The sequence below is a fragment of the Sapajus apella genome, unplaced genomic scaffold (assembly GCF_009761245.1).
Source record: "Sapajus apella isolate SASKATOON/1434 unplaced genomic scaffold, GSC_monkey_1.0 scaffold51, whole genome shotgun sequence".
In the NCBI taxonomy this organism is placed as follows: domain Eukaryota; kingdom Metazoa; phylum Chordata; class Mammalia; order Primates; family Cebidae; genus Sapajus; species Sapajus apella.
In genome coordinates, this window is record NW_022436991.1 from 12,353,822 (window position 1) to 12,378,340 (window position 24,519).

At 41.8% G+C, this 24,519-nt stretch overlaps 1 protein-coding gene across 1 annotated transcript in view; it reads left to right on the forward strand.

Moving 5' to 3' along the window:
• Positions 1–24,519, forward strand: part of HS3ST4 (heparan sulfate-glucosamine 3-sulfotransferase 4) — a 433,722-nt gene that overhangs the window by 317,525 nt on the left and 91,678 nt on the right. The gene's annotated exons all lie outside the window — the stretch shown is intronic.

The window sequence follows — 24,519 nt, forward strand, 5'->3', positions numbered from 1 at the left end:
GTTAATCGATTTAATATAAGTAAATTCCTTAGAACAGGGTCTGACACATGGTATCTGCTCAAGGAGTGTTAGTTAATTTTCTCCAGGGATGATGAGTTTCAGGCATGGCTGGATCCTGGTACTCGAGCAATGTCGACCACAAATCTGTCTCTCTCGTATTTTGGACTGTGTTTCCTATTGCCTTTATTCTCAGGCAATCTCACCCCTGGGGAAAGATGACCACCAGAAAGTGAAGACTTGGACGGCAGCAGTTTAGCAGTCTTAGCAGGACTATGTCTTTTGCCTGATACTTGCAGCAAACATTCCAAGTGTGACTTTCAGCAGAACAACTAAGTTAAAGAGCCACCCTTGAATTAGCCACTATGGTCAGTGGATAAATTGGAGTGATCATTTTCCTGTTCTGGAGCCAAGAACTGTTTTTGTTTCCATCTCTTTCATGTTGGGGTGTTTCGGCATGGCACATGAGAAGGTGGGCTAGAGTGGGGGAAGTAGGAATTTCTTGGCAGGGCAGGGTAGGAAAAGTAGACTTCAACCAACACCATGCCATGTGCCTTCCCCTGTGTGCTGGTACCTGGTGCCTCCAAGTTGTGGTGAGGGAATGTGTTCTTTTTCCGGGTCCATGAGAGGGCTTAGCTTTCAGGCAAGAATTTCCTGGCGCCATGCCCCCCTCCCATCTCTCTCCATCTGGGAGATTCAATGGTTTATGTTTGAATTTCGCGGGCTTGGGAAGAAAGTAAAAGTCAGTCACTCCAGTGAAAGTTCTAAGGAACTCCTTTCATTGGCCCAGGGTCTTGGAGAAGGTGGGGGTTTCTCCCAGGATAAAACTCCGTGCTCCTTCACCTGCGCCGGATTTCCAACTTTCTGAAATCCCCTACTACACGGTGGGAGCTCCCTCCCGGATTTCCCCTCTGGAATCCCCTCCCACACTCTTCGTGGAAGTCTCTTCTCCTTTCCATCTCTTTTTTCTACCTAAATAAAATCACCTTTCTGCAACACTTTTTGGATCCGATATTCACTTTGCAAGCATATGGTCCACCTGCAGTGGCCCGACCGCTTATTCCTTAAGAGGTTGGAGGTCAAGAATCCACAACATCCAAGAAAAATTGCGGTTACAGTGGGACTTCTGTGTTTCTTTGGAACAAGTTTGCATTCCTCCTTTTGGTGTTTATCACTGTGAGCGCATAACTTTTCCCATCCTACCAAGTCTGTTTCCTCACCTGCTCTTGTCCCCTCTCTACTTCTGTTTGTTCATGTGCATTTCTACTGTTTGACATGTATTTACAGTCGTTTCAGTGATCTTTTTGGAGGGAAAGAAGATAAATGCACATGTTCATGCCACCTTGTAATCCTAAGTCCCTGAAAAAGGTTTTCTTAAGGCAGTTGTTCTTGCCATCTTGACAAATAATATTCTTGAGTATAAGACATATCCGGCAGTAAGGTGTGTTGGATAAACAAAAAACACTATGGATTGTATGCATTTCTCTGAGCAGCAGGTGCACTTTTTTCTCTAACATTGATCTGTGAAACCACAGAACTGAGTTTTAATAGCTGCTGATAAATAAACGTTTTTAAGTACTCTATCAAGTACTTAAAAACTCAATTTTTACTTAATAAAAATACTTAAATAAATGTACTTAAATAAAAGTACAAATAAATTTTATTTGTATTTATTCAAAATTTATTTATTTAAATTTATTAAATTATTTAAAATTATTCATTAAATTATGTGTTAAATTATTTAAATTTATTTATTAAAATTTATTTATTTAAAAGTATTAAATAAATGTACTTAAATAAAAGTACTTAAATAAATGTTTTTATGTACTCTATCAAGATGCTGTGGTAAGGATAGCATTTGGTGCAGAGATTTACAAGGGTTGAGATCACCTGTCCATCAAAGTGCAATCCTATCAATCAGAAATAAAGGTAAAAGGACCGTCAAATGAAATCTATGGAAAAACACAAGAAGCAGGCACTTAAGTGCTATGATCACTTCTAGAAGCATATATTTCATGAGACAAGGCCAATATCTCTATGTTACACATATGCAATAGTGTCCTCTCCATGCCAGTATCCTGGGCTGGCTTATGGAAATATGAAATTCAATAACACGAAGTCTTCACTGGGACTCAGTTTCCAACTTGGAAGACTTAAATCATTTTGGTTAAATATGATGGCTGCCATCATGAGAGGATGAACAATGTGTGTTGTGGCACAGGCTACCTCATGCAGAATAAATTAAAACACCCATTTGAAGTGGTTTTTATGATGGCATTTTTTGAGACTCCTCAGTCATTTGTTTATGCCCGAACTGGAAAGATATTTCTGGGTCTCGTCTCCATATGCATCGAATCAGTGCCTATGGTTAATGTTCAGAGTTAACCCATTTTTATTGCACTGCCTGTGGTTTTTGTGCTTGTTGTTTTTTTAATGTCCCAGTTCACCTTTCCATTTAATAACATTTCTTCCAAGCATAAAATTTCCCCTTCTAAGCATCTTAAGGAAAATAGCATCTTAAAGAAAAAGGATTCTCATATCAGTGTGTACTTTTAGCACTGAAAGCAAAGATCATGTTAAAGTGAATGCAAAACTCTGCTTTCTGGATTTGTCCTAGAGCTAGCAAAAATCCACAGTAGGGGGAGAGACTCAGGCCGGTTTTGGAAATCAATGGAAAAGTGTAAAAGTGAAATTTTAAAATAATAATAAAATCCTGAAAACTAAGTTGACTTTGTTTTTACTCAATAATATAATGAGTTTAATTTTGAGTGATGCTGGATTTAATGGCTAAATCAATATGTGTATTTAGTGTTGGGCTTTCTTTCCACACTAAGTGACAGGAGATAAGCAGCCTTAGAGTGTGTTAATTGGTTTGTGTTTAGCATTTACGCTAATCAGCAGTAGCACAGGTGCCCTGGGCCACTTCAGCCTGGTAATGGGGTTTATCTAAACCAGGATTTGTTTACATTATTGACTGGCGTTGAATTGTTTCTGTTTCTTATACACTTGAACATTAAGCTGGATTTGCAAGTATAACTCAAGACCTTCAGCATTAGTAAGAATTAGCCCAGGTCTGGAACAAGGCAAACCAAATGAGAAGCAATTAAATACCATCATGCCGTTCCTGGCAGAAAATAGCCATGAGGGGATAATAAGACCCAGAGAAGACTTTGCTGTGTGAAAAAAACCTTTAAACCTGAGATCAGAGCTTGAGAGACCCCTGGTTAGACCAGAGTTTCTCAACTCTGCCACTACTACCATTTGGGACTGGATAATTCTTCATTGTGGGACTTTCCTGTGCATTGTAGGATATTTAGAAGTATACCTGGCCAGATTATAGTAGCATCCCCTGCTCCCAATTGTGACAAACAAACACGTCTCCAGACATCCCCAAATGTCTCTTGAGGGGAAAATCACAACTGGTTGAAAATCACTGGGTTAAATGAGACTCAAGTACAGTTTGGTTTGGTTTATGCAAAGGTTGTTTTTCAGTTTGTTTGTTGGCTTTTTTAGGGAAAAATCACAACTCGTTGAGAATCACTGGGTTAAATGAGGCTCAAGTGGCTGGATACAGTGGCTCATGCCTGTAATCCCAGCACTTTGGGAGGCTGAGGTGGGTGGATCACCTGAGGTCAGGAGTTCAAGACCAGCCTGGCCAACATGGTGAGACTCCATCTCTACTAAAAATGCAAAAACTAGCCAGGCGTGAGGGTGCACGCTTGTAGTCCCAGCTGAGGCAGGAGAATGGATTGAATTTGGGGAGCAGAGGTTGCAGTGAGCTGAGATGATCACACCATTGCACTCCAGCCTGGGTGACAGAGTAAGAGTCTGTCTTAAAAAAAAAAGAAAGAAAAACAAAAAGAGGCTCAAGTGCAGTTTGGTTTGCTATATGCGGAGTTTTTTTTTTTTCAGTTTCTTTGTTTGTTGGCTTTTTAAAAGACGAGATTGTAAACTGCCCGAAGGGTTCTTTTTGCCTACTGCGGGGATAGAGCAATTTATCAAGACAGGGGAATTGCAATAGAGAATGAGTTTAACTCATGCAGAGCCAGCTGAATGAAATTCCAGAGTTTTATCATTATCCAAATAAGCCTCCCTGAAAATTTGGAGGCTAGGATTTTTCAAGGATAGTTTGGCAGGCAATGGAATGAGTGCTGCTGGTTGGTTGGGCATGCAATCATAGGGGTGTGGAAAATGGTCCTTGATGCACTGTTGGTGGTCGGAGATGCAAAAACCTGAAAGGACATCTCAAAAAGCCAATTTTAGGTTCTACAATAGTGATTTCATCTACAGGAATAATTGGAGAAGTTGCAAATCTTGTGAGCTCTAGAATAATGGCTGGTAATTATTTCCATCTACACCTTGACAGAATTCAGGCTCCTCTCATTCCTCCTGACCTGATAGTCTTTCATTAACTTTTTGAAGGTGGTTCAGTTTTGGGGAAGGGATATTATCATTTAAACTATAGATTAAATTTCTCCCAAAGTTAGCTTGGCCTAAGCCCAGAAATGCCTAAGGGCAGTTTGGAGGTTAAAGGCAAGATAGGGGTTGGTTAGATCAGATCTCTTTCACGGTCATCATTTTCTCACTGTTATAATTTTTGCAAAGGCAGTTTCAAGAGCATTTTAACAGCTTTTGAGATTTCATGTGGTATGTAGATTTGGGGATTTTCTCGAAATATTGGGAGATCTGACAAATCTGTCCTCACTGACATGTGACAGTTATCAGTAGGAGCTAATTAGTAGCTGCCCTTTACAGAAAGGCACATGTTCTTCAGGTCCCCTTGGTCTTCACCCCATCTTTACTATGTTTTTCTCAGCTGGCTTTCTCCATCTCCCCTGCACAGGCTTCTAGAGGTGTCTGCTTTTATAACTCCTGCTTTAAGTTTTGCAAAATAGGAAGCTTACCCCTTAGCACCAGGAAGGCAAAAAAGGACTCAGGATCATAGAGAAGTGGATTTGAGTCTTGGATGCACCACTTACCAACGTTGCAACACCTCTGTGCTTCAGTTTCCTTATCCATTTGTGAAATGTCAATGTTAATGTATGCATTTCAGGGAAGTCAGGGGATTGAAAGAACAATATCTGAAAGTGTCCTGGGATTCAATACAAATTGCTGCCCTCTTCTGTTTGTTTCACATCCACCTTCATCCTCAGCTTCCATTCAGCTACCTGCTGACGAAGTGCACGGACTCACAAAACTAGACCATTTCCTCCCCTCTTAATTTGTGCTTTCAGGCAATGAAAACAGAAGGCTTCCCTCATCAGATGCCATTGTTCTTCAGGGACATTATGCTCTGTTTTCATAAACTGTGAGTAGAAATGGGGGGTTATGAGGCCATATTAAGGGAAGTTGCTTCACCATACAACCTTTCATCCCCCACCTGCCACCATTATAATAACTACAATCCAAGGACATAAACTTCTGGGGCCAAAGGCAGTTAGACACATGGCCACAGCTTTTTTAAAAAGCAGGATTCAGGAGGCTGAGGCAGGAGAATTGCCTGAACCCAGGAGGCGGAGGTTGCGGTGAGCCGAGATTGCGCCATTGCACTCCAGCCTGGGTAGCAAGAGCGAAACTCCGTCTCAAAAAAAGAAAAAAAAAAAAAAAAAAAAAGCAGGATTCAGTACATGCAGCCATAGATTCAGGCTCATCTGGCATTTATTAAGCACCTACTAGGTTCTAGTATAAGGGAACCAGAGATCACCTGCAATTCCCTGTTAGCTCTTAGTGAGCTCTTCAGCTGGATCTAGAAACCAAACATCAGGCAGATTAACAAGAGAAAAGCATATTTATTTTATTAGCTGTATGTGTACACAGGACTCTTCAAAAGAGAGTGAAGTCCGAAGTGGCCAAAGAAAGATGCTCTTATACTTTTTAAACAAAGAATGAAAAACTTGAGAAGAAATGACAGGACAAAGGAGATCTGGCTAGTAGTCACTTGGAGATATACTGGAGGGTTTAAAACAGGTTGGAGATAAGGCTTACTTCATTATGCCTGTTTATTCAGGTCCATTGTGGCCCCCAAATCCTAATCTCTGGTGATAAGGGCTGCTTTCTCTCCCTGACACCGGAAGGGTAGCCCTCCCAGAGGGATCTTTATGGCCTACTGTATGGAGGAAGACACAGGTCAGCCAGCACTTTTTTGAAACTATAACTTGTCCAATGTTTTCCATTTGAAATAATCAAGATACCAATCCAGGGCCAGGCACGTTGGCTCATGCCTGTAATCCCAGCACTTTGGGAGGCCAAGGCGGGTGGAGCATTTGAGGTCAGGAGTTCAAAACCAGCCTGACCAACATGGTGAAACCCTATCTCTACTAAAAGCACAAAAATTAGCCAGATGTGGTGGTGCATACCTCTGAGGCAGGAAAATTGCTTGAACCCAGAAGGTGGAGGCTGCAGTAATCCAAGATCCCATCACTACATTTCATCCTGGGGGACAGAGTGAGACCATGTCTCTAGATAAAAACCCAAGATACCAACACAATATATTTTGGGTTGGCATGCCCTTCACTCCTTTACTAGTCAGCTTCAGGGTCTAAGTCATTTCACATTTACCATCTTAGCAGCACCCACACCTAGCATGGCAGTGCCTCCATCCTACTGGAGGTCAGAGAAACTAGGGAAATTCCAAGCTAGTCTCATCAGAGTTACAAAGGCCTTCATTCAGTTCCTTAAACACACTGGGTAATTGTCATGGGGTCTTAGCACATGTGGTTCCCTGGGCCTTACACATTCTTCTTTCCTTCCCCAAGCCCTTTACAGAATTAATATTTCTCTTCCTTTGCTTTCTGCTCAATCAGGAATGTCTTCTCTGATCTCTGATCACATGATTCCATCAGCTAATTTTATTACATCAGGCTCCTCATCTCAAAGCATTTGTCACTGTTAGAAACTTAAATGTATGTCTTTCTTTAATAAAATTTGTCTTTCCCAATAGACTCTGCCTTATGTGAAGTCAAGAAACATAGATGATTTTACTCATTGTTCTATCCCTAGCCTCTAGCATTGCTCCTGAATCATACTGAGTGCTCAGTAAATATTTGTGAAGTGAGTGAGTGAGTGGGTTCATATAGGTGTTTCTATCAGTCAGGATAGGCTAGCTTTTGCTGCAGTATGATTGTCAAATGCCAGTGACTTCACATAGTAAAGAGGCATTGCCTATCCATGATTTCTGTCCATAGCAGTAAGCTCGAGCCTCTGCCCCAACTTACTCAGGTATGTAGGTGGATACAAGCTCTGCCATCTTGAATATTGCATGGAGACTGTGTAGTCAAGCGAAGGAAAATGGCCAATTGTACACAAGCTCTTACAGTCTTACTCCCAGAAGTAACCTATTTCACTCCCACTCACATTTTATTAGCTAAAACAGTTCATGTGCTCTCACCTAACCTCCATGAAGCTGGGAAGTACAATTACCCTATGTTGTAGAAGAACTGCAGATGTGACTTAAAATTCTCTTCACTGTCTCAACTCTAAGACCTGAATAAACTGCAGTCACTGACCTTGGGGAATCAGCTCTGCAAAGTCAGTTTTTCGTTGTAGCCTAAGTTTTCCTAGCAACACGGGACATATCTCCTTTATTTTTCGGGAACACATTATCATTCATTCATTCATCCATTCATGTATTCAGCTAACGTTGTAAGAATCTGTGTTCTGGGCCAGGCCTGTGTATAAGCAATGAGGATTCAAAGATGAGTAACAGGTCTTTAAGAGGTCTATAGACTAGCATGGGTGGGGATTTTCAATGTTTCTGTAGTCATTAAAGTGGCATTAAAATGTGAAAATGAGGCCAGGCATGGTGGCTCATGCCTGTAATCCCAGCACTGTGGGAGGCCCAGGCAGGCAGATCACCTGAGGTCAGGAGTCTGAGACCAGCCTGGCCAACATGACAAAACCCTGTCTCTACTGAAAATAAAAAAATTAGCTGGGTGTGGTGGTGCACTCCTGTAATCCCAGCTCCCTGGGAGGCTGAGGTAGAATAATCGTTTGAACCCAGGAGGCAGAGGTTGCAGTGAGATGAGATCGCACCACTGTACTCCAGCCTGGGAGACTGAGTGAGACTCCATCTCAAAAACAAAAAAGTGAAAATGTATTTTTTAAATACATTCTTGTTGGATAAGGTAGGGATCTTAAATTGAGGCTTCAGGAAAACTGGGGACCTATGCGTGTATCCTTGGATGTCTGTAATTTTCAAGTCAGAGAAATACTGGTTTAGTGGGATATTTACCTGGAATCAAATAAATGCAAAGTTATCAGTTTGATAACTTTGTTCTGCATAGCACTTAGAGAATCATCCAGAGAAAATAACTAATATTGCTTGTGGGGACTCGAAGATGGCTTCACAGAGGAAGCCATGTCTGAATTGAGTATTGAAGAATAAGGGACAATTATTGAGATAACTTACTAAGAAAGAAGATATGTTTTAAAGCTAATGGCTTGATTTCAAATCTTGGACTTACTGCATTATATGACACAATTATCTTAATTTCTGTAAGCCTCAGTTTTCTCTTCTGTAAAATGGGAATGACAATGGCTTCTCTCTCCTAAGGGTAGTTTTGAGGAATAAATGAGTGAACGTATGAGAGCGTTTGGCACAGTGTCCTGCCTGTAACACAAGCTCAGCTATTGTTAATCGCTCAGGAAGGAAAACAAGTCTATGCCTGGATAGCAGCATGTGCACTTACATAAACCCAGGACTCAGCTTGACAAGATTAGGAAACTGGACTAGAGAGAGGGATTGAAAATTCAAGTTCCTCCAGAGGCCAAGCCAGTAAGATAAATACATGAAACTAGAGAATAAAGATTGATGGGGATTATGGCAAAATTAGAAAACTCAGGTATTACTTAAAAACGTTCAATTTTGGCTGGGCACGGTAGCTTATGCCTGTAATCCCAGCACTTCAGAAGGCTGAGGTGGGCAGATCACCTGAGGTCAGGAGTTCAAGACCAGCCTGGCCAACATGGTGAAATCCCATCTCTACTAAAAATACAAAAATTAGCCAGGTGGTGCACATCTGTAATCCCAGCTATTCAGGAAGCTGAGACACAAGAATCACCTGAACCCAGGAGGCAGAGTTTGCAGTGAGCCAAGATCATGCCACTGCACTCCAGTCTGCGCAACAAAACAAGACTCCATCTCACAAAAATAAAAAAATAATTCAATTTTAATTGTTTAAAATACATGAGCATGTACAATAAAACACAACCTCAGGCTGTGTTTGGTTGATGAGCTGCCAGTGACAATGTCATCACAGGCTTATGTTTGTGTATGTGTGTGTGTGACAGAGAGGGAGGTGTGTTTGTGTGTGTACCTGGATGCAGGGAATGGGGTTGGAATGAAGACAGTGTTGCAGTCATAACAGAAAGAGAAAAGGCATTCCTGTTTCACTAATCTATTAGGAATACTAGGAAGGATGTGCGAGGTTGAGATCTACGCTGTAGAAATGAGGATATGAAGTCTACAGAGTCTAGGCTTGCCTTCCTAAGTACTACCCAAGTCAGCATTAATGAAGCCAGGCCAGGGCCAAATGGCCCTTGCAGTTTCTGGAGAAGATTGAGAGGGCTATAAAGTTGGGGAACAGAATGGGTTCTACATCTGAATAATCAATTAATGCCCCTTTAATGATAGCAAAGGCAATATGTACAAATTCCGGATCTATCTCAAGAATCAATCAACCAGGTAACAGGGTCCTGTGTCTCAGTAGATAAAAGCAGGGTGTGGTTTGCAGTCGGTCCTATTTTACCATAAAACAAGGAGACAGTGATCCATGTTTTATCTCTGTACATGTGGCATACGGGAAAGGGCTCAACAGAGCTTCCTGTCAAAGTGTATGAGCTTGAGGACCAGGGAAAGAGGAAATTATATGCAACAATACCAAAAAGAAAGGGAAGGTTTGTTCCTCCATCAGCCAAATATTCTGATAAAAAGGAACGATCAAGAGAGTAAAATCAAGAATTAGGCAGCTCGGAAGACCCCATTGGTAGAGTCTCTTCTAAGGGCAGCTGAAGATTTCCTGAAATTTGTAATTCTGCTCCTGTAGCTTTTGTTTCTCAGAAGCTACTAATATTTTTCCCATTGTTTATGAAAATGTCCAGATACATCAGCAATAATTTTTACACATCACAACCTCTGCTGACATATCCCTCTTGGGAAGGCGAGCTGAAGACACGTGAGATAGTTAAATGGTATTTCAAGGCTTGAAACAGTGCATTATAATTTTCTAGTCGTCTCTACCTCCACATTCCAGAATGTATAGAACCTGGGCCACATTCTTTATATTCTCGGTGCATGTTCAGGGGCCAGGAACTGGGCAGGTGCTTCCTAAATGCTCATTGAATAAATAGATTTTATTAAATAAGAAATTTACAGTAAAAGTTGAATTGTATTTTGAAAGGTCAGAAAAAGGGGACTGGCAATGAGCTGGAACCATTATTGTTAAAACTTGTGGTGTGGCGGAGTGCTTAGGGACAAGGCTCAAAACACATCTGCCCAGTTACCACTCCTGGTTTTGTCACTTAAGAGCTGTGTGAATTTGGGCAATCCGCTTAATGACTTTGCCTCAATTTCCTCATCTGTAAAAATGGTGAAGACAACATTATCTAGCTCAAGAGGTTGTTATGAGGAGCAAATAAAGCAGTTAATATAAAATATATGGTAAGCACACATAGGATTCCACCGTTATTACTCCTAGGGATGTTTTCCAAAAACACTCAGCATGCATTTATACAGATTCACCCAACAGATGCTTAAATTTTTATTTAAGTGCCAGGGACTAAGCTCATCAATTTCATAGGCTTCATTCATTTAATCCTGGATGACTATTTTTTAAAATAGTTCAAATATGCCAAACGTGTTCTCACCTCAGGGCTTTTTCTTTTCGTTTTCTTCTTTTTAAGATGGAGTCTCGCATTGTTGCCCGGGATGGTATGTGGAGTGCAGTGGCGTGATCTTGGCTCACTACAACCTCCGCCTCCTGGGTTCAAGCGATTCTCCTGCCTCATCCTCCTGAGTAGCTGGGATTACAGGCATCCGCCACCATGCCCAGCTAATTTTTTTGTATTTTTAGTAGAGACGGGGTTTCACCATATTGACCAGGCTGGTCTCGAACTCCTGACCTCATGATTTGCCCGCCTCAGCCTCCCAAAATGCTGGGATTACAGATGTGAGCTACTGTGCCCGGCCCCTCAAGGCCTTTTCATAAATGCTTCCTTCTCAGAGAGATGTTCTCAAACTGCACTGTTAAAAAGCACCTACTACTATTCTCCCTTTCTCTTCCTCTATTCTGCTTTATTTTCCTTTGTGCTACTTATTATCTGAAATAATATGAAATAGTGGTATGATTGTTGTCTGTCTATCCTACTGAATGTGAACTCTATGAGGGCAGGGACCTCATCTCATTCACTATTTTATTCCTGGGGCTAGATCAGTGCCTGACACATTGTGAACATTCCATGAATATTTAATGAGTGAATGAATGAAAGTTCTGTCATCACCATTTTATTGTATTTATTTTTAAATTTTTAACTTTTAGTTTCAGAGTACAGGTGCAAGTTTGTTCTATAGGTAAATTGAGTGTCAGGGGATTTGGCGTTTAAATTATTTCATCACCCAGGTAATAAGCCTAGTATCCTATAGGTAGTTTTTCAGTTCTCACCCTCCTCCCATCCTCCATCCTCACATAAGTCCTGGTGTCTGTTGTTCCCTTCTTTGCGTCTATGTGTATTCCAAGATTCACTACCACTTATTAGTGAAACGTGCTGCATTTCATTTTCTGCTCTTATGTTAGTTCACCTAGTATAATGGCCTTCAACTCCATCCATGTTGCTATAAAGAACATGATCTTGTTCTTTTTTATGGCTGCATAGTATTCCACAGTCTATAGATGCCACATTTTCTTTATCCAGTCTACTGCTTATGGGTATTTAGGTGGATTCCAAGTCTTTGCTATTGTATCATTACCATTTTACACATGGGGATAGCAAGTCTCAAAAGACTGAATTGACTTGACCACCTTAATATACAAGGAAAAGGGGTACAATCTGAACTCATGAGGTCCAGAGCTCTTTCCACCACACCTTTGTGGCTTAATATTTGGAGACTTCTTCCTGATTAATATGGTGAATTAGAGCTGACTGAATACAGACATTTTGCACAAGGAGCTGTGGCAAATTGCTGAAGAAAATATTTTAAAGACAGAATTAATGAAATTGATAGTAAAAATAGATGACCCTGTTAGACTTGTATTTGGAGTTAGCCAAACTAGAGGTTAAGGGTATGGTCTTTTAGACTGCCAAGTTGGCCTAAGACTTCTGACACCAGCTACAACCTTAGGGGCTGGCAACCCTACCCTCAATTCAAATCAGCTGGCTACAAATTCGGAAGCTCTCAGGATCACCCTCAGGTGCAATACCAAAGGGACTTGCAAAACCCAGGAAAGAATAATACTTACAATTATGTTTGATTATAGTGAAATGATACATATCACAATCAGCCAAGGAAGAAATGCAGAGGCAGAATCTGGTGGGGGGTGGCGGTCCCAAATTCAGAGCTTCTGTCATTTTTAGAGATGTCTTATCCTTCCAACATCAATATATAGCAATATGTGTGTAGTACTGCCAATCCGGGAAGCTCACCCAAGTCTCCATGTCCAGAGTTTATATTGGCACTTTTTTTTTTTTTTTTGAGACGGAGTTTCGCTCTTGTTACCCAGGCTGGAGTGCAATGGCACGATCTCGGCTCACCGCAACCTCCACCTCCTGGGTTCAGGCAATTCTCCTGCCTCAGCCTCCTGAGCAGCTGGGACTACAGGCATGCGCCACCATACCCAGCTAATTTTTTGTATTTTTAGTAGAGGCGGGGTTTCACCATGTTGATCAGGATGGTCTTGATCTCTTGACCTCGTGATCCACCAGCCTCGGCCTCCCAAAGTGCTGGGATTACAGGCTTGAGCCACCGCGCCCGGCCGTATATTGGCACTTTTATTGCGCTCAGTAACCTAAGCATGACTGATTAAATCATCGCCCACATGGCTGAACCCAAATTCTGGTTTTCCTTTCCTCCCTAGAGGTCAGGCTAACATGGGAATCAAAGATTCAGCCATCTGATTGCATGATTGGTCTTTGTGGCATGGCCACTTCCTGCCTTGAGCCATCTTGTTGAGATAAACTGTCAAGTGTCATCTGAGGGTCACAGCACAAGTTCCTATCATTCAGGAAATTCTAAGGATCTAGGTATGACTTCCCAGGAGCCAGAATAAAAATTAGACCTCTCTTCTTCAGAGGCCATATTCCTTACTTCACAAGATGTCTTTCCAATGTAGGGGGATTTAAGCTAAACTCATACTTTTTAAGTAGGAATGATTATAACTCTCACCCAGAGGCATTTATCAAAGTGTAGAGACATTTTTGGTTGTCACAGATTGGGGTGGGGTGTGCTACTGAAATCTAATGAATAAGGCAAGAGATACTGCTATATATTATATGGTGCACAAGGCAGCCTCCTTCCCCCAACAACAAAGAGATAGCTGCCCCAAAGTATCAGTATCGGTGAGGCTGTAAAACCCTGTGTTAGAGTCAATCCAGAAATCAGCCTAGACATGAATGGCTTGCATGGATCAGAATATATGCAGACAGATTTTATCCTCTCACTTTGCCCCAGTAAATCAAGTGTCCTCTGATGAGGCTGTTCTTATGGATAAAGTGTCCAAGAATCTGCCTATAAATGTGGTTGTCAAACCAGGCCCCAAATATCTAATGTTGTCCACCCTGACACACTTGAGGTCAGAGTAACTCATAGGTATAAAAGTTCTACTGGTGTATACTTGGTTATTTTAAAAGCTACATGAACAGGCATTAAGTAACATTGAATCATATAACAATGAAGTGTTTCACAAGTTATGTCTCTTTCTGTTTGATTATGACAAGGTGAATGTTTCCATTTGGCTAATATGGCTTTAGCACCTCTCTATTATTAGTGTACCATCCTCTTTTTTATAAAGGGAAAGTGAGTCTCAGACTTAGACCCTTCATCCACAATAATATCTGCATACAATTTTTTTAACATGTGTTTTGTTTCTGTTTCTGACATAATTTGTACTTACCATCTGATTATGGCAGGGGTACCAATTATCTCTTTATGGAAGATATAGCAAGTTTCCTTATTCAAGTAATTTCTCTTATGGAGTATATGCTCTAATTTAAATGCGAACTTTTTATATAAAAAGCATTCAACTTAAAGAAGATACTAAGTGAGTGTGATAGAAATGCCTAGTGCTCACTCCTGTCTGGTTCTTTCCTTCCTTCTGGGCACTCAAGAGGGCTGTATTTTTCCTATTCCTTAGAGTTAGACAGAGCCTTGACATTATTACTGGCTAAGAGGCTGCAGGCAAGAAAAGTCCCATACGACCTCCCAATATTTGTTCTTCAACCACAGCCAGTCAAGAAGTTATGTATTGAGATAATTGCATCCCATTCTGGTGGAGTTTCCTTAAGGGACTGTATATAGCAGAGCCTCCTGCCAGCCAAGAGTGGACATGTGGCACGGACAATAAACAAACACTTGCATTCAGCAACTGACACTTCTGGACTAATTTGTTAACCCAGAGTAATCTAGCCTTCTTTGTAACACAGAAATTAGTATCAGGAGTCAGGTGATTTTATAACAAAATCCTAAAATATTTAGCATTCACTTAGCAGGGCAGGTGAGGGGAAAGGAAACTTCTTCTAAAGGCTACTAATATGGTGATCGATCTCTGTTTAGCAAATGCTTGGTAAAACTGTCCCTTATGATAACTTTGGAGGCAGGCCACATGTCTGATTAACTTGTAGCTCTAGGGGAAAAGTTGGAAAATGCAACATTAGGAGTGTTTGTTGGTTGATATTGGCTACATGTGGCAATACATTACATGAAAGCAATGAGCTAGGAAAAACTGGCCAGTTTGCAGTCAGAAATGAAAGAAAATAGAGAGTTTCCAGAAATTGTTTGCATAGTGATAGAACAGGAGGTATCTAGATCTGGCAAAGAAAATGAAAAACTTTCATGGTAGCACTGTACCAAGGCAGCACTTTCTAATGAGGAGTTACTGTTAAATAAAAGTCCCTCTGTATCAGGAAGACATTTCTTCAATATCAGTCATTCATGTCTTCATGGGGGTTCATCTTGAATCAAAATTATGGGATCTTCAAGAGGGAAAATGTCCTCAAGGGACTGATTTTGCAGAATGTAGGGTTAGGATATTTAGCCATGAAGAACTGAGAGGAAAAGAGCCTGGAAACAAATTTGGAAGGAAAGGCAGGCCCCACAAATGGTACCAATGGGAGATTTGGGACAGCCAGGGTTATGATGATGACTGTCTGTACAGGGCAGAGAGGAACTTCTGACATGAATTTTCAGAATTCAGGTAACAGCAATAGGATTCTAGAATCTGTTTTATGTGGAAGGATTATAGGTGAGTTGGATGCATGGGTCAAAGAGATAAGCCAAGACGGCCAATTGCACGTCTCCAGTAGAGAGTCAGTCATCACACTGCATCCAATTCTTACGCTCACTTGTTGTTCAACCTCTCTAGTTTAGATGACACTTGAAAGCAGGGATACTGCCTTTTTATTTCTGTGTGCCCAGTTCCCTGCGCAGGACCTCATCCAGCATAACGGGGCTGCATTATAGTTCCAAAGATGAATAACTAAATGAATGGAAGTAAATGAAGGAAGTATAAATTGGGCAAGTGGCAGAGTCAGGGACCAGGGTTTATATCTCGGTCAATAGGAAGGGGAGTGGTTGGGGGATAGGATTAGCTGGAACTAACAATAAGCAACTGGGAGACTGGCTGTGGGAATTCAGAGGACTTTCATTCATTCTTTTATTTTTTTCAGTCATTCAACAAACATTTTTCTCAGCACACACTGTGTACCAGGCATTGTCCTACATTCTGGGGATATTGTGTTGAGCCAAAGAGACATCATGGTTGCCTCATAGCACTTGCAGCCTAGAAGACTTTATTTTACACATGAGAAAACTGAATCCCAGAGAGGCTATATGATTTTTCTAGGGCAACACAGCCAAAGAGTGACACATTCAGGAAAGAAGACCATATCCTGACCCGCTACTGTTGAGCATTTCACATTACACCAGGGATCACAAGCAGTAATCCTGGAGCCATAGTGGGTCTTCACAACATTGTGTTTCACTCACAGTATTTCAAAATTTGAGAGACCTCAAACATCAACTTTAGCTTCTGAAAATCACCAGATCTGGCAGCCCATGCCTCCTCACGGCAAAAAAAAAAAACAAAAAAAAAACAAAAAACAAACAAACAAAAAACTACCAAACAAAACAAACCAACCTGGCTGAAGCTAAGTAGCAGGCAGAAGTTTACTTTCAATACAGTCACCCTGTTCTCAATCACCTTTCAGTTGGCCCAACTCATTTGTTTTTGTTACCTCCCTGGCTCCTGCGGCCATGTGACTTTGCAATCCTTGCTCTGCACTCTGTTACCTTTAATTTCCTCATCTTGATGCTGAGGATTCTTCAAGCTTTCTAGCAAAGGATGGAACACATCATATTTCCATCCTGCAAGTGGATGCTGTCAGTTATTCATCTTTTCTCTCATCTGCTACCTCCCCGATGCACCCCTTCAATCAATCCCTGCTTCCAAACAGTGATATATGAATGTCCAAGGGTCCTGTGGTGCTCACCCATCCCTGCACCCCCAGGCCCCAAGTAGCAGCATTGACTTATAAGGAAGGGCACTGCCATTTAGTATTTCCATGTCCCAATCATTCTGGTCTCTAAGTTCATTCATTATGTATACAAAAATGGTAATATGCTGGCATTTTGATGCTCTTAAGCATACAATATTCTTATTAATCCAAGTGCCTTTTTTACATCCGTAATTGAATGGTTTACTTTATTATTGCTTTATGGTAACGACTTTGCATTTTCATTTTTCTATAGGGTGCCTAATTTTAACAGGAGGGCAATCAGAATAAGAAGGGCTGGCTGCACTAATTGCCTTCATTATAAGAACAGCTAGCATTCTGGCAACAGAGTGATGGAGACTGGCACTGGATTGAAAACACACAGGGAGGACAGCGGGCTCCTCTGGCTCCTGGGGATCCAGAATGCTGCTTCTTATCCAAACAGATCCCAGATCTGCACAATGTCGCCTCTTTCCCTCAGTGGTGATGGTTTGAACATTAACATGGATCGAGGGCTATTTATATCAGTTTGTGTATTTAATAAGTTTTTTTGCAGTTTTCAGTGAGATGTGAACTCTATCCCTGTCCAAGGCGTTCGGTTCAAATCAGCTGAGAGAGAGAATAATCAAGATTTATGATTCTCATTCTGACTCGCATCACACAGTTACCGCAATTGCTACTTGCCAGCTGCCTACCCCATCCCCAGCCTCACTGACACCCACTTCACTTTCTCTCCAGCGAGTGATTTAACGTCCATCTTGAAAACTGTCAAAACACCTCTAGTGCTCCAGATTACAGCTGTGTGGTTTCTGTGCTTCCCCTAAACACCGCCCCCCACCAAATACACTCAGCTCCCACCCATCTCGCCTTCCAGAGGATATGCAGGTCTAAAGCCCAGGGCATGGAGAGCTTCTGGAAAAAGTTGTCAAGCCCAGAGTACACAGTTGCAGTCACCTTTGACAGCTGGCAGTGGGAACAAAGGGATTACTTGAGTCAAACTAGGATAATTTTATATTGCTTGATCGTGGCCTCAGTGGAAGGCAAATGTGCAAAAAGGAGAGTGTCTAGGGCCACAGCTCTTGCATCTATTTAAAGAAGTGCTGCTCTCTATGGGGCACCAGGATTACAGACATACGAAGAGCCATTAGTACATTGTGTCTCCCCTACCTAAGCAAAAATCAATGTCCTAAGAGAGAAAAAACTCTGACCATTCCCACAGCCAAACTAGAGATGATTAGAAAGAGCAGGGCTGTGACAGCTCGAGAACTGAGGCTTTGCATTTCTAAGAACTCGAACCTGAATCAGAATCATCTGCAGGGCTTGACAAACACAGTTTGTTGGAACTGCACGTTGATGGCACCCCCAGGTGATGCTGGCGCTGCTGCTCTGGGGAACACACTTTGAGAACCCCTCATGTCGTGATTAAGAGCTTTGCTACTCTCAAAGTGTGGTTTATGGAGCAGCACCATCAGCATCACCTGGAAGCTTGTTAGAAATGATTCTCAAGCCTCATCCCAGGCCTTCTAAACCAGAACCTGCCTTCAATTAGATCTGTAGGTGATCTGGATGCTTCTCAAGTGTGAGAAGCGTGGCTGAGAACACAAACTCTGGGACCCACATTGCTTAGGTTCAAACCTAATCTCTACATGTATTAGTTTTGCAAACTTTGGTGAATGAATGATCTACACCTTGGTTTCCATATCTTTAAAATGGGGGTGGATGGTAAGAATGGTTCCTGCCTCATAAAGGAATAGATGTATCCAAATATATAAAACCCTTTCCACATTTCCTGTCATGCTGTAAACACCCATTAAATGTGATTGTTAATATTTGAACATTTAGCTTTGAAACCTCAAAATAGCCCCGAGTCAGCTACTGATTGCAAACACGTACATGGTGAATTTAATTTTAGTAGAGTTGCACCATAGTCAGCAATGGGCCAAATTTGTCTGGCAGATTTATTTTATGTGGTAATTTTTAAAAAGGAGTTTGTTGTCAGTTTTTATATACAGGCAATTTTACATACATATCTGATTTTCATCTTCCTTAGAAGAGTTAAAAAGATCTGTCGACACTGGACCTGCCTTCCTGCCCAGCAGTGATCAGCCCGCATCATTAGATGGATGGGATGGGACAAGCATTCTGTCCTGTTGACTTCTGTCCTCCCCACTCCCTACTATCTTATACTCAACCCACTTTACTCATTTGTGTCACCCATCCAGCTGTTGCAGATATTTGAGGTATCAATTGCTGCATCCTATTAAGTAGTTTCACTGAAAAAGACATGATGTGATCATTCATGAATGCAACAGACCCACAGAGATGTGAGGCCATGAGGATTCCCAGCAGCGAACGAGGCTCACACATCAGACATGCGGCCACTTCCCATACAAACACAACCTCTAAGCACCTCCAATCTAAGTCATCTTTACTATTATTATTTTTTCAGGGATAAGGTCTTGCTGTGTCACCCAGGCTGGAATGCAGTGGCACTTTCTTAGCCCGCTGCAGCCTTGAACTTCTGGGCTGCAGTGATCCTCCTGCCTCAGCTTCCTAAGTAGCTGGGACTGTAGGCACATGTCACCATTCCTGGCTAGTTTTTTTAAAATTACTTTTTGTAGATATGGGGTCTCACTGTGTTGCCCAGGCTGATCTCAAATTCCTGGCCTCATGCCGTCCTCCTGCCTCAGCCTCCCAAAGTGTTAGGGTTGTATGCATTAACCATGGCAACCAGCTAAGTTCTCTTCTCAGCAAAATTGTAATTACCTCATGGGTGAGTCTTGGTGAAAATCAAGAAATCTAAATCTAAAATGTTAATGTTAGGTGATTTGTATTGGCTCACTCTTCATCTACAATTGCATAGTGGACAAATACCGAAAATTGGGAGAAGGGACATGTTCATAATCCCACCCTCTAAATCAAGGGCCCACAGACTTTTTCTGTAAGACTAGATAATAAATATTTTAAGCTTTGTGGTCCAGGAGGTCACCTGCTCTACTTTTGTAGCATGAAAGCAGTCCCAGACTATATGGCAATGGAGGAGTGTGTCTGTATTTGCCGGTTGTACAGGTCAAATCTGGCTTGTGAACCTTAGCTGTCAATTATACTCTAGGTCAATTCAAAGGTCTGTTTTTGCACAGAGTCTTTCTTTCTTGCTTTCTTGCTTTCTTAGAGACAGATTCTTGCTCTGTTGCCCAGGCTGGTCTCAAATTCCTGGCTCAAGTAATCCTCCTACCTTGGCCTCTCAAAGGGCTGAGATTACGCCACACCCAGGCTATAGAGCTTTTAATTCTATGAAATCACTGTTTTAATAACTGTATTTTTAGTAGATATGGGGTTTCACCATGTGTGTCAGGTTTAGCTGGGCATGGTGGCACATGCCTGTAATCCCAGCTACTCGGGAGGCTGAGGCAGGAGAATTGCTTGAACCCGGGAGGCCAAGACTGCAATGAGCAGAGGTCACAGCATTGTACTCCAGCTGGGGAAACAAGAGTTAAATTCTGTCTCAAAAACAAAGCAAAAAAACCCAACTGTATTCCCTTCACTGTACATACCATTTGCTATTTCTTCTTTCTCCTTACCTCCATGGATTTCTTAAGCTTTTTTCATGTTTTTAAAACATCGTAACGATTTTTGTTGTTAATGGCTGCAGATTATGTCATCTTGATGCACCATTTGTGCCACTTACTTCCCCATAAAGATTATTTATATCTGTAAGGTATACATATGTTGACTATATATACATCAATATATGTATCATATATATATGTATATGTGTATATATATATATATATATTTCTGCCTCAAACATTGGTACAACTGCTCTGATAAGAAGAAGGGTATTCAAATGAAGAATAGAATTAAAACAATTTTTGACTGTCTTGAAATATTTTCTTTTTTTTTTTTTTTTTTTTTGAGACAGGGCTTCTCATTCTGTCACCCAGGCTGAAGTGCAATGGTGCCATCAAGGCTCACTGCAACCTTGAACTCCTGAGCTCAAATGATCCTCCCACCTCAACCTCTCAAGTAGCTAGGACTATAGGCAACATTCTTTTTGAGAAACCTCCCTAGTTTCTCCGTAGGGTGATAACCAGGACCAATGCTTGGATTTCAAAAGCCAGTATACTAGGGTTTAGTCAAAAAGGATGCATTTGGTCACAACAGAAAGCTCTGGTGCATCAGTTTGCACCAGAAGAGCAGTTTGCTATTGCACGTGAGAGGAGGAAGTTTGGAAGGTAGAATTGCTGCAAAGTTGGATCATTCAGTAGCTCAATGATGTCATCAATGATCTGGTTATTCGTGTCTTTCTCCTTTGCTGTTATCATATGTCAGTTTTCCATGCAGGCTAGCTTTGCCTCATACTTATGAATAGATACAGCAATATTAGGCATCACCACCAGAATCAACTCTCTCCAGAAGAACAAGAATATGGAAAAACAAGATATGACATCACTTTCTGGTACCCCTTTGTATGAGAAATGAAACCTTTCCTAGAAGCCACCTAGCTGATTTCGCTTACATCAGTTCTCTAGAATTTGATTCATGTCCAGCCCTGCATGAATCACTGGCAAGAGAAATGGGGTCATCCTAATTGTTCTGGCCTAATCAGATGTATGGTGTAGGTCTGATAGGAGAAATGGCACTGGTGCTCAAGCTATCAAAGAAGAAGCAGCCACCAGGACCTTCCTCTGTGTAGGGCAAAGTGGAAGAGAGATGTCTCCATGGGGCATTTAAATGATAAATGCTAAACCTTTTGCGTGCATGTGAATCCATAGGCTAAGCATTTGGAAAATCCCATGTGACTTATGATAGACTTCTGAGGCGATGAATCTTTATTCATAAGTCAGTACTTTCCCTGTTTCTTCAAAGTACCCCTGCTTATAAATATCTACTGCCTAAGTCCCAACAGCAGACCTTTGGACTATGAAGAAATATCTGTGTTACTTTTCAAAATAAAACCTAAAGTAAAATCTGTTTCACTTTTCAAAAATAAAAGTAAACCTCTGAATGGGGGATCACTTAGGACTGTAGCATGCTGTCAGGAAGCTACAGACAGTTCCCATTCATGAGAAATGTCTGTGGTTCTCATTGGCCAGTAGTTGAAACATGACCCAGGGAACTACTTACATTCCATCTCAAAAAGCCCAGCGTGACACTTCCTCTTCTAAGAAGCCTTCTTGGACTCGCCCAGCCCAGGCTCCTATCTCCATATCCTCTGTGAACATTGTCTACTTTGTCATATAATTATTTAGGTCCACATTTACTTCTCCCTGTGAACTCCTCTTGATTTATGCTCCCATCTCATTCTGCTCCTCCAAATTATGGTATGGATCTGGTGCAATATTTCCTTAGGTTGAATAAATGAATAAATGAGTGAATGAGGCAGCAGAGGAATTAGACGAGAACAGCTTACTAGGATCACTGCCAATTATACAACTATTAATTGTTGACATTCATGAAGCACATTACTAATATGCTAGGACCATAATAATCACAGCAACTACATACAGTAGGCATTCTCTTATTAATCCTGATGTAACAGAACAAACTGAGGCTTAGGAGAAGTTTAATACTTGTTTAAGTTCACACATCTAGGTGTGTGGGCATAAACTCAGTAATGGCTGACTCCATGGTCTTACCCCTTTGCAAAACTAAGAATCTGACTGGATTGTAGTCCATCACCCGGGAAAGAAACAGTCTGGATAACAACGAGTCTTCTTAATTCAGAGTAAAGATTAAAAAGAGTAAGAGAGGGTCAGGTGTGTGGCGATCATGCCTGTAATCCCAGCATTTTGGGAAGCCAAGATGGGTAGATCACCTGAGGTCAGGAGTTCAAGACCAGCCTGACCAACATGGTGAAAGCTCGTCTCCACTAAAAATACAATAATTAGCTGGGCAAGGTGGCTGGTGCCTGTAATCCCAGCTACTTGGGAGACTGAGGCAGAAGATTCTCTTAAACTCGGGAGGCAGAGGTTGCAGTGAGCCGAGATCATGCTACTGCACTTCATCCTGGGTGACAGAGCAAGACACCGTCTCAAAAAATAGAATAGGAGAGTAAGTAAAAATGAGGTCGGGACTGTATTTTCAAGCCCCTTCAAAAATGGTGAAAATTAAAGGTGATCATAAAGATAATGTATTCTCTTGAGTGAATATGACTGGTTATCAAGAAGAGAGGCTTTTAAAAAATATTATTTATTTTGTAGAGATGGTTTCTTACTATGTTGCCCAGGTTGGTCTCCAACTCCTGGTCTGAAGCAATCCTCCTGCCTCTGAAAGTGTTGGAATTAGAGGCATAAGCCACAGTGCCCAGCCTGAGAGAGGCTTCTCGATCAGCTTGTTGAGTGCAATGTGATGGGCTAGTTTCTGTGCCAGCCAGAGAGGAGGTTGATGAGGCAGCAACAACACAGTTTGTAAAAAGACCAAACTCCCTACATCTCCATGTGAGCTTCTTCTCTAGGTGTTGGGGAACTTGCTGTTGCCAGGCTGGAGTACAGTGGTGCGATCTCGGCTCACTGCAACCTCTACCTCCTGAGTTCAAACGATTCTCATGTCTTAGCCTCCCAAGTAGCTGGGATTACAGGCATGTGCCACCACACCCAGCTAATTTTTTTTTTTTAGTAGAGATGGGATTTCACCATGTTGGTCAGGATTGTCTCGATCTCCTGACCTTGTGATCCACCCACTTCAGCCTCCCAAAGTGTCGGGATTACAAGCGTGAGCCACTACGCCTGGCCACAATGCCTGTGGAAAGAGATGCTTCCTCCACCAAAGAACACAAGCTCCATAAAAGCAGGTGATTTTGCCTGCTTTATTCATTGCTACATTCCTCAGACAGTGCCTGGCACATAGGAAATACAAAAGAAGTATTTGTGAAGGCTAGAATTGTTGAGACAATGAAAGTATTGGATTTATATAAAGTACCTAGTGTGGAGATAGACTTCTGCAGAGCAGACACTGGGTAAAACCATGGCTGTGGATGTTATTGAGATGGCTGTGGGTCCAGCCAAGGCTCCATTCTAAGCAGGACTGCCTGCCTTGGGCATGTTGCTGGGATTGAGAAGTGATCTTATATAGCAAGGGTGAGCAGAGGAGCTGAAGCAGAAACCCAGGCATGTCCCCACCCTCCCCCACTCCCACCCTGGGAAGAACCAAAGAAAGAGATGGATACGGACCGTTCAGCAGCTACCAGAAATGTGGCACCAGGAAGTATCCCAGCTCACACTCCTGCAGGCAGGGACGAGGCTCCAACTCTGACTCATTTCTTTTGGAATAAGCTTAGAATCCTAGTATGACTTAGCTTGTTCTAGGAGGACATTTGTATTCCAGCCAGGGAGGGGGCTAGAAAAAGCTGGTACACACTAAAACGCACTCCACTCCACTCCAAAGGCAAGCTTGATTATCATTGCATTTATTTTGACTAGGCTAGTGTTAGATCCTAATCAAGCAGAGAGGCACAAATTGGCCCCAAATTAAAAAACGGAAAGGGAAGAATGATCATTTAGAAAGCATGTCAATTGGAGCCTCTGGCCTGATGCCCCAGCCGCAGGGCCCAGCGAAAGAGGGAGGTGCGGTTTTAAGATTGATATAGATTCAGGCCCGAAGTATTCTTAAAGTAAATTAGGAAAAAGTGGCTCTAGCTCAGGCATTCTCTTTACATCCATGGAAGGGTGTATACGAGGTGAGACCCACCCGTTAAGATCTGAACGACAGACTGCGAAGTAAAGTGGAAAGAACACAGGTGGCCAGGTGCAGTGGTGCACACCTGTAATCCCAGCATTTTGGGAGGCCAAAGTGGGAGGATTGCTGGAGCTCGGGAGTTTGAGA